The 15,294-nt window shown below is 34.3% G+C and overlaps 1 protein-coding gene across 4 annotated transcripts in view; it reads right to left on the bottom strand.

Annotated features, from left to right (window-relative positions):
• SFMBT1 (Scm like with four mbt domains 1) overlaps positions 1-15,294 on the bottom strand; it is a 151,995-nt gene that overhangs the window by 127,011 nt on the left and 9,690 nt on the right. The window lies entirely within an intron of this gene.

Here is a 15,294-nt window from a genome sequence, read left to right on the forward strand (position 1 = left end):
CAATGTACAAAATGGACTTGCTTGACTATATATTTATGATTGTAATACAAATTTTGTTGGGATTTTTTTTTTCTTCAGTGTGAGGGGCAAGAGTAAAAAGGAGAAGAGCCATTTTTTTCTGATTGGAAAAAATAACATTAAAAAAAAATGGTGGTAATATAGGTGTCTTTGTAGTGAAGTCAGGATTTATCTTCATGTTGTCTCCTCCATTAGACTGTGAGCTCCTTGAGGGCAGAGACAGATTGTCTTTTACTTTTCTTTGGATTCCGTCACTTAGGCTCAATGCCTGGCATAAATGAGGTACTTAATGTTTCCTAACTGGCCAACTGATAAATAAGAAAAAAAAACTAAAGGATGAGGATGACAGTTGGTGTAATCTACTTGAAAAGATGAGACAAAATGGGATCAAGGTTGCAAATAAAATGTGCAGGACTCTAATGGGTAATAAGGATACATATAAAATGGATGGCCTTGAAGAAAAGGGTTACCACTTCATCAAAGACTTAAGTGAAAGGGCAAATGGTAGATAATGTCAAAGATAAGGGGGAAGGGTTGTCATATTAGAGAAGGAACTTTCTACAAATGGTTTCCATTACTGCTAAAATATGAGATGAGGCCATCAGCTGATTGGGAGCAGAAGTGGTACTGTGGAAGACTTGAGGAAAATAAAGATTTTGAAAAGTCACTATAGAAAGTAAGATCAAGAATCAATAAATAATAAGAAAAAAACATGCTAATTAAAGGTTTGCAAAGCATTTTACATATATCATCTCATTTAACTTTCACAACAACCCTGAGAGGGAAAAATTAAAAGATTACATTGTTAGAGTAATGGCACAGTTAAAATCATATAACAAATTTGAAGTGGACTCATTCAAACACTCATGCAAGACTTCCTTCAACTCCAGATAGGGGAATGGGAGCAAGAAAAGAGGAAGTGAATTATGGAAATAATCCATGGTTGGGTTTTGGCAAAGTATGAGTACCAAAACAAGGGAGCAAGGGACTAAAGAGTAGAGAATAATATAGAGCTGAAATGATTTATTAAGGAGGTAAGATTAGGAAGGGAAAGGACTGTATATAGATGATGTTCTAGCAAAATACTGAGAGGTGAAGAAATCACAGGTCAGTTAGATGAATGGTTAACGTCCTAGGACATTTAAGCATGTCAAAGACAAAAATTGAAACAATTTTGTATAATGAACAAAACCCAATAATAACTTCAATAATTCATTTAAACACCAGCACTTTTATGCTAGACAAAAGTCAGTGATTTTGTTGCTGGCACATATACATAATAATGGCAGGCATAAGAAACTGAGGAAGACTAATAGCCGACTTCAACTAATCTTTTGTTCTTGCCCCAACGCTCCTTTGCATGTCAATCAGTGAGTGTCATGGGATTGAGGTAAGTCTAACTGTTACAGCTGCCACACAATTCACAATTCCCAGCTGCTACACAGTTCCAGTGGGGATCTTGTTGGATGGAGACCTCGAAATGGATTAGGGAAAGATTGACGATCAAGAGGAATTTAACAAAAATGATGATCAAGTATTTAGTCAGTGAGTTGGTTTGAATTTAAAACTTCAAGCTTGCACCAAAAAAAAAAAAAAAAAAAAAAAAAAAGACCTCTGAGACTGGAACATTCTGCCAGCTTCTGTTAAGTGCCTGTCAGTGTGTGGGAGTTCAGAAACCTCAGTTATGAATATTTAAGTGCATCCTAAAAAGTAGGAGAGGGAAGAGCATTTGCCAGAAAGAGGCTTACCAGCCACTACATCAAAACAGAGGATAGGAAAAAAAGAGATGAGCCTGAAGACACCAAAACATAGTATTGGCAGGAATAGTTCAGCAAAATTAAGACCACAAAAAATCCCCTAGTGAAAAAATACAGGCAGTGAACAATAAAGAGTAGATGCCCAGGAGAGAGCAGAACAATGACACCACCTAAGACATCAAAGGCAGCTTCACAGGGTCAGACTCATAAATTGACCTAGCCACTTCTGTGTCCTGGCCTCATAGTCCAAATATATACATGTTCCCTACTTGCAGACCCTAATAAACATTTCCTGATTGTGGGCCTGTATATGCTCTCCTCTAACGGTATTATGGGCAATTTGTGAGAAAGGTAACCTACATATAATGGGGTATGAATATGAATTGTCTTGTCGCTCAATCATGTTACAGCTGTTTGTCTAAGAAAAAAAAAATTGTCTTTTGCTTTTTACTAATATTATCTTCCAGTTGTCTGGTAAAAAGTACACACATAAAAAGTCACTCACAAGGTACAGCTATGAATGGAATGGTTTAATGGAGGTTCTACAGGTAAAGATTTCAGATGCTACAAGAGAGGGAGAAGTGAAAGGTGCCTCAATTAAGAACCTGTACAGTATTTTCATACTCTAGTACTAGAGGGATCCACTAAAGATTTTTTTTTAATGTTTTCTCTCCTAAAGTTCGACAGAAAAGTTTTCAAGCCAATTGTTTTATCATTAATTTGTTATGCTCCTCTGTGTCAAATGAAGTATTGAAGTGCTGCTGCATATTGCTATTGTAATTACAACTGAAGCTAAAACAGCACCATGGCTAAGTTACAACACTGCTGTGTTCTAGTGGGAGTTAAATCTTAACAAGGACTGTTTATTTCAGAAGTATCCATTAAAAACAATGATAAAAATAATGAATGGATTTTATGTGGTATGAACAACATAAGGAAATGTTAGGTACTAGAGCTAGAACTCTCAAAAATGAAGTCAGAACAATGACTGTACAATGCCAACTGACTAAAGACATATTACAACATTCCCAAGAGATAAACTTTAAAGAAAATTACCTAAAAGTTAAATACTGCTCTACCCTTTAATAACAATAGGAACTTTGGAGGAAGGAGGGGAAGAACAATAGCTTAAAACTATGGAAAGTAAAAAACTCCATAAAGTTAAAGTGTTAAGAGAATAGGAGTCAAAATCTGAACTAGTGGAAATTGCTGGAGTTGAAAAGTAGACTTATATCAGCACAAATACAAAATATTTATTAAGAAAAAGTAGAAGTCTTGGGAGAAAATATCTGTGCCCTTTTGGAGGATCTATGAATACTAATATGACAGGAGGTATAATAACAACAATATAAATAAAGAAACAGAGGAAATTAGTGGGAAAAACTTCAGGAGACCCACAAATGCTGAATGCTAAAAACCAAAAATACTGAAGTCACAGTTTTAAAGTACTTCAAAAGGTTTGATATAGGGAAACTGAGTGCACTTGAAATCTTGGTTTATTTTCATAAAAACAGTAACACCTTCAAAGCCTAATGCAAAGCTTCCCATGGGGGAAGGGAGCTAAAGAGCTAAAGGTAAGGGAACAACTGCCAGGATGATTATAAACAAGGATTGTATGTATCTTAATACTGCTGTAGTAGCTGTGAAAACCTAATAGGAACATTGAAAACTAGCCAAATTGATACAGAGTCAAGTAAGAAAAAGCAAAATGACATGTTATCTATGTAACAAGTAAAAAACCAAACCAAAACAAACAAACAAAACTCTGAAAGACTTTAGAATTCTGATCAATGTAATAATCAATCCACTATTCCAGAGGCCCAAGGACAAAAACAAAAACAAATAACAGTTACCTAGCTTTCTAATAAAGAAATGATTAAGTGAATATGCAAAAATAAACATCTTTAGAGGTGATCAGTGGTGGGGATTTTTTTTTTTTGACTATTTGTTACAAAGATTTTTTTTTTCTTCCAAAGAGGATGGAGGAGAGCAGAATAAAAGGAAGAGGAAACAATTTAAAATTTTTAATTAAAAAAATTTAAAATACATACATATATATGATACAGTAGAAAATGTAAATATTGTATTGCCCAATTAAAGGCAACCAAAAATAAACATGCAGAAAAGAATCCAGAAAATAAAAGCATGTGAGAAATTCTTGATTCCCTTAATCATTAATAAAAAGCAAAAATTAAAAGGCTAATACTACATAGAATGCAATAATGCTATATGGAAATGGAAGTAATACACAGAACAAGGAAATCCTTTGTAAATCAAAAACTTTAATAGTTTGGCAAGTAAAGAAACCAGAGACAAGTAAGAATCACAAAATTAATCAATAAGCATATATTAAGCATCTTCCTATTCATAATGTGTTATGTATTGGATGTACAAGTAAAAAGAACATAACTATTCACAAGGTGTTTTATATTCCAACTGGTGAGAAAAGTGCCTATGTAAATAGATACAATGCAAATATAACATTAATAAGTAAAAATAAATATAAAGTAGTTAAAGAAAAGTTTAGGAAGATTAGGCATCACTGGTTGGAGTGATCAGGAAAAACCTCATGCAAAAAAAAAAAAAAAGTAAATTTTAAGTTTCATCTTAAAGGAAGAACTCTGAGGCAAAATTAAGAAGTATATTTCAGGTATATGAGATGGACAGTGCAAAAAAAGCACCTTGAGAGGGAGAAAAGGATTGTCAAACTTAAAAAGCAGAAAGAAAGCCAGTTTGATTAGAACAGAGTACAGAAAATGAAATAATGTCCAACTGAAAAGATAAATTGTGATCAGGTGGTATAAGACTTTTGAGGAGTTTATATTTTATCCTAAAGACAATAGGAAATCAATAGTTGTGGAATCACATGACCAGTAATACATTTAAGGAAAATTACTTTGATACTTATGTCAACTAGGCAAGTATGATAAGATTAAATGATAAAGGGCTGAAGCTCAGGAAAGTTTAGGGTCTGATATTAGATCTATGCGTCATCAGCATAGAGATGATACTTAAAACAATGGAAGATCTTAAAGTTACTAAAAGAATATAGAGAAAGAGAAAGGGGCATAGAACAGAACCTTCAGAAACTCTCACAACTGTAGGATATGATACAGCAAAGGAGACTGAGGGAAAAAAACGATCAGACATATAGACAGAAAACCAAGAAGATATAGTGTCACAAAAACCCAGAGTTGATGTCAAATTCAGGAGACATATAAATATTACAATTAAGAAAGATCATCAGCTTTTTTGATTAAGAGATCCTTGATAACATTAAGAGAGCACTTTCATTTCAGTGATGAGATCAGAAGTAGATTACAAAGGGTTGGAGAGAATGCCAAAAGTAAAGGGAGGTAGCACGTTTAAACAATTGTTTCAAGGACTTTGAGAAAGGAAGGAAAGATATGAGACAGCAAAATCTAGTGAAAGTTTTTTAAAGATGGAGGAAAGAAAAAAAAAGAATAATTTGATAGAGAAAGGCTAAAAATTAGAGAGATAATGAGAATGATTAAAAATGCCATCTGGTAAAGAAATAAGAAGGGAAATCTGATGCACATAGAGAAGATCAAACTTTAGCAAGTAGATAAAGAAAGGGGGAAAGGTGGTAAATTATGTCAAAGAGATTTTGATATGAAGAAAATGAGGCCTTATAAAATTTCTGACCTATATAGTTGCAATAAGTCTAATTAAAAATGCTAATTTGACCAAACAAGCAACATAAGATTTGTGTACTATTAGCATGATAAATAACAAAACAATTAGATCAACATTTATTAAGCACTTACTATATTGTCTATACTAGAGCTGGGAATAAAAAAATACAAGCAGAAAGAAAAATAGTCCAGGTCCTCAAGAACCCTATATTCTAATAAAAGAAGAAAGCACATACGAAGGAAGTGCTAAGAAGCTTAAGGAGAAGTCATATGTGTGAAGTCCAGAAGGTCTGGGGCAAAGTTAAGAACAGAATGAAGGAGTGAGTGTAACTTACTTGTATGCTTCCTCAAAATGGTGATTCTGAGAAGAACTCATTAAATATAAGAGAAGACCTCAGGAGTAGCATGAGAAGACTGAAGGAGTAGTGACATCTACCTGATGAAGTTATTGGGGCACAGAGAAATCCAGAAAGTCTGAAGAGAAGTCATAAAAAGAATATAGGAACAAGCATATATTAAGCATCTACTATGTGCCAGGAACTATGCTAAGAAAGGAGAATACCAAGAAAGAAAAAAACAGTCTCTTATCCTCAGTGAGCTCACATTTTAATGCAGAAGATAACATGTAAACAACTATGAACATGCAAGACATACAATGTATGCAGGAAGTAATTTCAGAAAGAACTAGGAGTGAAGTGAAACCAAGAAAGGTTCTTTTTCTTGAATTTGGAAGTCCAGAAAATGCAAGAAGCAGAGGTAAGAAAACAGAGCATTCAAACATAGAAGACAGCCAATGAAAAGGTACTACTAGTATTGGTAGATGAAATGACATTTACATGCAACAGCAAAGACGACCATTACTATAAATTACATAGAGAAGAGTACACTAAGATGATTAAGAAGATAGGAAAAAGCCAAGTTATTAAATGCCAAACAGAAAATTTTATATCTGATTCTGGAGGAAATAGGGAACAACTAAATTTTAAGTGGTGAAGAGGGGAGATTTTAGGTTAACATTGTTAGAGCTATATTTTAGAATTGAGGCGGGGAACCCACTCTCTAAATCATTTGCTAAGGCAACCACAAGCAATGATGAGCTGAAAGCTAGGCACAACAACTTCCTTAAGTTGTATAAGATGATAATTTTGACACTCAAATGATGTTATAAAAATCCAAATGACCCTTGGCAGAAACAGCCTGCTACTCCTGCTTTAGAAAGATCACCTTGGTGGTTAAGTGAAAAATGTACTGAAGTAGGGAGAAACTTGAGGCAGGAAAACTAACCAGAAGGCTACTTCAACAACCCAAGTCTGAGTTGATAAGAGCCTGTATCAGGACAGTGTCAGTATGATTGAAGAAAAATGAAAACCAGATAAAATCCCTAATTATTGATTCAAAAGCTTTAGATCAGTACATGAAGAACTGCTAACAAAACTTTTTACCAGCTTGTTCTCAAATGCAAAACTGATTCTATTTTGGAGGGTAGGGGAAGGAGGCAATAGGGGTTGACTTGCCCAGGGTCGTACACACTACTAACTGTTAAATGTCTGAGGCCAAAAATGTTTGTGGCAGCCCTTTTTGTAGTGGCTAGAAACTGGAAAATGAATGGATGTCCATCAATTGGAGAATGGTTGGGTAAATTATGGTATATGAATGTTATGGAATATTATTATTCTGTAAGAAATGACCAACAGGAGGAATACAGAGAGGCTTGGGAGACCTGCATGAATTGATGCTGAGTGAAATGAGCAGAACCAGGAGATCATTATATACTTCAACAATAATACTGTATGAGGATGTATTGATGGAAGTGGATATCTTCAACACAGAGAAGATCTAATTCACTTCCAGTTGATCAATGATGGACAGAAGCAGCTACACCCAGAGAAGGAACACTGGGAAATGAGTATAAACTGTTTGCATTTTGTTTTTCTTCCCAGGTTATTTTTACCTTTTGAATCCAATTCTTCCTGTGCAACAAGAAATTCGGTTCTGTACAGACAATTCTCGGATGAAGAAATTGAAACTATTTCTAATCATATTAAAAGATGCTACAAGTCATTATTAATTAGAGAAATGCAAACTAAGAGAACTCTGAGATACCACTACACACCTGTCAGATTGGCTAGAATGACAGGGAAAGATAAGGCAGAATGTTGGAGGCGATGTGGGAAAACAAGGACACTGACACATTGTTGATGGCACTGTGAATACATCCAGCCATTCTGGAGTGCAATTTGGAACTATCCTCAAAAAGTTATCAAACTGCGCATACCCTTTGACCCAGCAGTGTTGCTACTGGGTTTGTATCCCAAAGAGATCTTAAAGAAGGGAAAGGGACCTGTATGTGCAAGAATGTTTGTGGCAGCCCTCTTTGTGGTGGCCAGAAACTGGAAACTACGTGGATGCCCATCAACTGGAGAATGGCTGAATAAATTGTGGTATATGAATATTATGAAATATTATTGTTCTGTAATAAATGACCAACAGGATGTTTTCAGAACAGCCTGGAGAGACTTACATGAACTAATGTGAGTGAGATGAGCAGGACCAGAAGATCATTGTATACTTCAACAACAATACTATATGATGATCAATTCTGATGGATGAGGCCATTTTCAACAATGAGATGAACCAAATCAGTTCCAGTGGAGCAGTGATGAACTGAACCAGCTACCCCCCAGCAAAAGAACTCTGGGAGATGACTATGAACCGCTATGTAGAATTCCCAATTCCTCTATTTTTATTCGCCTGCATTTTGGATTTCCTTCACAGGCTAATTGTACACTATTTTAAAGTCTGATTCTTTTTGTACAGCAAAACAACTGTTTGGACATGTATACATATATTGTATTTAATTTATACTCTAGCATATTTAACATGTATTGGTCAATCTGCCATCTGGGGGAGGGGGTGGGGAGAAGGAGGGGGAAAATTAGAACAAAAAGTTTTGCAATTTTAAGTGCTGAAAAATTACCCATGCATATATCTGTAAATAAAAACTATTAAAATATTTAAAAAAAAAAAGAAATTCGGTTCTGCACACATATATTGTATCTAGGATATACTATATCACATTTAATATGTATGGGACTGCCTGATATATAGTGGAGAGGGTAGAGGGAAGGAGGGGAAAATTCGGAACAGAAGTGAGTGCAAGGGATAATGTTGTAAAAAATTACCCATGTACATGTACTGTCAAAAAAAAGAGTTATAATTATAAAATTAATTTTAAAAAAAGAAAAAAAAGTGTCTGAGGCCATTTTTTTTTTTTTTGAGGCTGGGGTTAAGTGACTTGCCCAGGGTCACACAGCTAGGAAGTGTTAAGTGTCTGAGACCAGATTTGAACTCGGGTCCTCCTGAATTCAGGGCTAGTGCAATGCTAGTTTTCTTAACAGAAGGCATCCCATATCCATTACCAAAAAAATGAGAACAATGATCTTTACATCTTCATGTATAGTCTATACATCTCACTGACAGCTTTTATCCCTAACAAAAATTCCTACAAACTAAAGAAATTAACATATTGGCTGGAGTATGCCAAAAAGTCCCAGAAGTATAAAAGAACAATTTGTTGTAAACCCAATAATTACTGGACAAGTTGCTCTTAAAGCACTGCAAGAATTATATAGATTTTGTTGATTACTGAAAAACCTTTGATTTAATTCTGCACTCATGGCTTGGTTAAATACTCAAAAATATAAAATATATCCAAGCACAGTGAGGAAGTTAGTGGAGCCTTTTTGCCCTTAATTAAGAAACTGTTTTCTACTTAAAACATACCATCAATACAGTAATATCAAGAACAATTCATATGAAACATGGCATTTTCCAGGACAATTTAAGTCCATTATATTTATGTCCTTTTTAAAATTCATCATTATCTCTTCTAAACAGAATTATATATAACTTCTAAATTAAAGAGGAAGCCAAATTAAAATATCTTATCACTTAATATATATGATATCAAGCTATATGTTGCCACCAAAAAGTACATTAAAGAGCGTCTTCAACACATGGAATCTTCCTCCAATGATAGCAGATTGATGACATTTGAACTGGATTAAATCAACAAGTACTTATGAAAAACCTACTTTGTGTCAAGCATTATACTAAGCAAAAGAGGTATAAAGAAAGGCTATACCAAAAAACATAAAACCATCAGCAACAAAAAAGTAGTTGTTCTTAAGAAGTTCAGTCTAATGAGAGACAACTTGAAAACAACTATGTTTTTATATTGTATATTGCACTGTACATTGTATATACAAGATAAACTGGGGTACAAATTTTAATGCATAACAAAAAAAAAGAAAGTGACAGAAGATTTCGAAACTGAAAGCAGAGATCACACTGTAACAATAGATAAAGGCAATACCTACAAATACCTTGGTCTCCTCCAGGCAAGAAACATCAGAAGCATAAAGATATCAAAGAGAAAAGGCTGTGTAACTGAATACACTAGAGATTAGCTGGCATGCAGAAATCAAAGTAGAGTGCAAAGAATATGTTTAAAGCAATTAACAGATGGGCAATACAAGTCTTAATGTATGCTTTCAAGAATGAAAAATAAACTATAACATAATTGAAAAGTATCCTAACAAAAATCAATACAATATTAGCAAAACAAATGGCCTATCAGCCCAAGCAGTCATAGAAAAATTAACACCTACTGAACAAAAAGGAGGAAGAGAATTAACAAACATTTTTGGAGCATATTATCAACAAGTCAAAAATATGCAAATACTTTTACTGTAAGCAAAAGTAGCCCACCTTGTCTATGAAATAGTAGTCTATGAATAAGAACTAAGAATTAAATCAAAAGACCTTCTGTGGGAAACAACCACATAAATTTGGCCAACAATATTTCAATAAAGAAATATTAAATGGCTGAATGACCGAATCTTGCAGGTTTTTTGGGGGGGAGGGTTCTGTTATATTTTTTTTGGTGAAACAGAGGATGTTAAAGAAAAGGATAGCTATAGTTTAGGTCTAATGCTTTAACAAATGAAATACTTATAGGTCATTCAATCATTCAATAAAAGAGATTTAAATTTACTATAGCATAGTAAGAGTACTCAAGAAGGGTATATAGCACACCACTTCCACAAGGAAACCTATCAGTGTTCAGTAGTCAGCAGGAAACAGTGTGATGACTTAGGCAACTTTTCCATCAAGTTTGAAAGGCCTGAAACTCCACAGGTCTTTTTATATTCTTGGATGAGCAAAAAGTTATTCCAACCTGAGCTTTAGTTCCCTAAATCAATTAAATTTTATTCACAGTTTAAAAACATTTTAAAGAGAAACTAACTTAATCTACATTGGGCAGTACCAGGTTACTGAATTAGAAATTAAACAGGATCCAAAGCCAAAAGAAAAAGGGACCTATACCCAGAGGTGACTTTCCAGGATGAGGAGTGGTCCCAAACCCTAGACTGTGTTCTGAGAAAAGAACAGTTTCAGAAGCAAACAGATGTGTGGCTCTGATTCCTGGAGCTGATCAGTCAAGTCTGAAATCTACAAAAGAATAATCAGAGTAGAAATCCTAGACCAAAGGGAAACCTAATAGGCTCTATGACTCCAACCCTAAAGGGCCAGTTAAAAGTATCCAAAAGTGCAGCAAGCCCACAAACCTGTCATTCAAACTCAAACCCATATCAGGAACTTGAAGAACTCAGACCAGAACAGAAGCAATAAGACCTGTCCTGAATCAGACCACTTTGGGAACACAAAAAGCTGGTAAGTCCCCAGTTCTTGCTATCCCTGAGGTCTTGGGAAAATAACAACACAGCTATAGAACCAGCCTAGACATTTTCTCTAAAAGTGCACAATCTGACTCTAACATAAAATCTAAAGTCAACAAGTAAGAAGTGAGAAAACAAAACAATAAAAAAGAAATCTACCACAAAAAATCTATTATAATGATGGGGGCACTTGAGGCACAAAAGCAAAAGAGAATAACTCTAAACATCTATAAGCAAAGCCTCAAGGAATAAAATAATACAAGAGTTACTTGCCCCAGAATCAGTTCCCCCTTATCCCTATGGAAAAAAGAATGAAATAATAACTCATCTTCATATAGTACCTTAAACTTTGCAAAAATTTTATATGTATGATCTTATTTGATACTCACAATAACCTGGAATAATGGGGGAAGGTATCATTATTATCCTCATTTTCCAAATTAAGAAACAGACTAAGAAGGGTTAAATGACTTGTCCAGGATTATAGTAATAATAATTGCCAGAGGCCAGATTCAAACTTAAGTCTTTCTAACCTCAATTTCAGAGCTCTATCCCTTACTCCAAGTTACCTCTCAATAATATCTTTTAACATAGGACTAAGAAGCCTTCTAATTCTGTATTATACATGTACTACCAAAACTGGCTGTCAAAGGAAGAACGAATAAGATAAAGAATAATATCAGACTTGTTCAAGTGAATTGGTGAAAAGACTCAGACTTAAGAATCTACCTGTCAATAGAGAGCAGAAAGATAATTTCATGAATATAGAGTTGATTCAGTTGGTGAATGGATTCAAAGCAAGGACAATAGCCAAGGAAAGAAGTGCAAAGCCAGGCTTAACTGGTTTCTTGTCTATGGACTATTAAAATAAAACAAAAAACTTATTAGACCAAAAAACACTCCATTACAAAGCACCAAGCAAAAGAGAAAGAAGATGGTAAAGTAATGAGAGTTTGTTCCTGAAGCATTATGGGTTTTTTAGTGCAAGTCAACTCACAGAATATCCCAGATCTGGAGTAGTTTTCTGGGTCTCCAAGTACAACAGCAGTCCCAGATGATAACCTCAAAAAAATTCTTTAATGTCACCATCATGAAGTAATAGCAACATTAGAGTCAATGGAAACCCATTTAAAGTAGATGATCTTCATGAATTGCTATAACCAAAAGCTATCATCACTTGGCAGTCAACCTTCTGGTGATAATTCTGTACTTGACTAGGTTAATCCTCAGATGAAAAGTATATGCAGAGCAGGTCACTGCTCTGAAAATTTTCAGTTTAGTAGGATCTACCACAGCTAAATTAAACTGGTACAGCTTTTGAGAACTCACTATCACCCCAACAATGCAATGAATCATAAGATTTGAGGGACAGTGTATCTAGTATCCCCTATATATTTAATAATTAATCAAACTATGTTGAATACTTTGTTTTCCATCCATTTAACAGAGATACTTTTATATTTTTAAGGGATACTTATATTAAATAAGTGGTTGAGTACTTTGAACTGAACCCAGAGCCTCTAACACCTGTTCTTTCCACTGAACTATGATGCTGTCCTGGCCCTGAGAACTTCTTTGCTTATCTCCAGTTTGGAATGTATTTTGAGGATTGATTACCAAAGTGACCTGTAGATAAATACTGTAAGTGTCACCATATACAGCTAGAAAACATTTTTCCACTAACAAGCAATTAAATCTGATTTGGGAAAGCAGAAAATCATTTTAACATTAAATATGAAGAAGAAAATTTTCTAAAATATTAATGCAGATATATCCAAAGGAACGCCTCCAGAAATCAAATAATTATAGCTTCTACATAGGAATTACATGAAGACAAGGAAAGGAATTGCCAGGAAAAAATATAAATGTAGATTAGAATCTATACCACGGGTGGAAAGTAGTAGTGTTATTTTTACATCTAGCACAAAATCTTAAAAGTGTTACAATACAATGAACTGAATTTTAGTCAATTTCTTTTAAAGCTTTTCCCTGACCCCACCACCAAATAATGTAAAGAAAGGTAACATGTAGCTGTTTGATCTTTCAGGTGCATTTTCTGAAAATTATAAGCTTTAAGGGGGGTAAAATGATGGAGACTGAAAGGAAGACATTGAAAAACATAACTGAAACAATTCAAGATTCCACACTACATGAACAAATGTAGAGTTCAACAGGTAATATGTTTGAGTTAAAGGAGGAAGGATTTAAAAGTTAAAAGGAAATATTATACAAAGAAACAGTATTTGCTAAAACTACTATACACATAGACTTGGCATAAAATGATCCAACTTCAACATTCTAATTAGTATTTTAATCCTTGGGCCATGATTTCTTTATAAAACACTGCATCATTAACTCTGTGTGAGATACAGTGAAAAGGACATTGGCTCTGCAATGGTGGAACTCAAGGGTCAATCTCTGACATTCCCTGAGTGTTGACTTTTTAAGCAAGCCGCTTAACTTTTCTGAGGCTCAGTCTCTTTAACTGTAAAATGAGATTGCTTTGATGACTTCTTACATCTCTTCAAACTCTAGATCAATGAGATTCTCTTTACTCATATAGTAGCTAGCCCAATGATCTCCTCCTCACATTCTCCCCATTTTTCCATATGATCTTGGCAAGAGGTGGGAGATAGCAGAGCCAAAACAAGAATTAAGCTACAGGTGCCCCTGGCAGATGCATGGAAACTTTTCTAAAATTCTAAAGTGATCAGAAAAATCAACAAAATAAAGAAAAATATTTTTTATCAGGCTTATCTCATTGGTTGGAAGAATGCAAAAGAAAAAGAAAAATCCTGCTAGGCAAAAGATTCCAAGAAAACTAATTACTCATTAAAATAGTTCTGTAAGTTCAATAACAGGGACAAAACACCCACGATAAGTAGGCTGTTTCCCAGTTGCTTAAAATTTAAAATTCTTTAAAGCTATTCAGCAAGGAGCAAAACATCTCAGAAAGATTTCCTTCAAAATGGTTACAGTAAGTTAATACTGTTAACCCTACATGTTATAGATAAAGTGCTCTCATGTACTTGATGTTTCATTTGATCCTCACAAAAATTCTTTTGAGGAGTGATATAAATATTATTAATAATATATTACAAGGACAGCTAGGTGGTGCAGTGGATAAAGTACCAGCCCTGAAGCCAGAAGGACCTGAGTTTAAATTTATCTTCAGGCGCCTAACACTTCCTAGCTTTGTGACCCTGGGCAAGTAATTTAACCCCACTACCTCAAGGGGGAGAGAAAGAGGAGGAAAAAGAGGAGGAAAAGGAAGAAGAAATTGATTTATGGTAATACTTAATATTAGATCCATGGTTTCCAAACAATATTCAAGGATTTAGATGTATGTTCTTATAGAAATAAAAAAAATCACAGGCTTCTTGTTCTGATCAGTAATTTGTGCAACATAGTAACAAAATTTTAAATAATGGAACAATTTCTAGAAAAAATAATGATGACTATTGGAGGGGATGTGATAAATTAAGACACTAATAATACATTATTGAAAGAGTTGTGAACTGGTCTAATTCTAGAGAGCAATGTGGAACTATGCCTAAAAGGCTATAAAACTGCATATCCTTTGACGTAACAGTGCAACTATTGGGTCTGTATCCCAAAGAGATCATAAAAAAGAGGAAAGGACTTACATGTGCAAAAAATGTTTGTAGCAGCCTTTTTTGTAGTGGCAAGATACTATAAAATTGAATGTGGAATATTATTATTCTATATGAAATGATAAGTAGGCTGATTTCAGAAAGGCCTGGAGAGATTTTTAGGAACTGATGCTAAGTGAAGTGAAAAGATGCCAGAATATTGTATATAATAACAAGATTATGTGATGATCAATTGTGATGGACTTGGCTTTTTTCAACAATGAGATAATTCAAGGCAATTCTAATAGACTTGTGATGTAAAGAGCTATTTGTATATGCATCTAGAGAGAGAACTAAGGAGACTGAATGTGGATCAAAGCATAGTATTTTCACCTTTTGTTCTTGTTCTGTTTGTATGTTTGTTTTTTCTCCTTTTTTCCCCTTTTGATCTGATTTTTCTTTTGCAGCCTGATGAACATGGAAATATGTTTAGAAGAATTACACAACCATATTGGATTGCTTGCTGTCC

This window comes from Sminthopsis crassicaudata, chromosome 1 (genome assembly GCF_048593235.1).
Source record: "Sminthopsis crassicaudata isolate SCR6 chromosome 1, ASM4859323v1, whole genome shotgun sequence".
Lineage (NCBI taxonomy): Eukaryota > Metazoa > Chordata > Mammalia > Dasyuromorphia > Dasyuridae > Sminthopsis > Sminthopsis crassicaudata.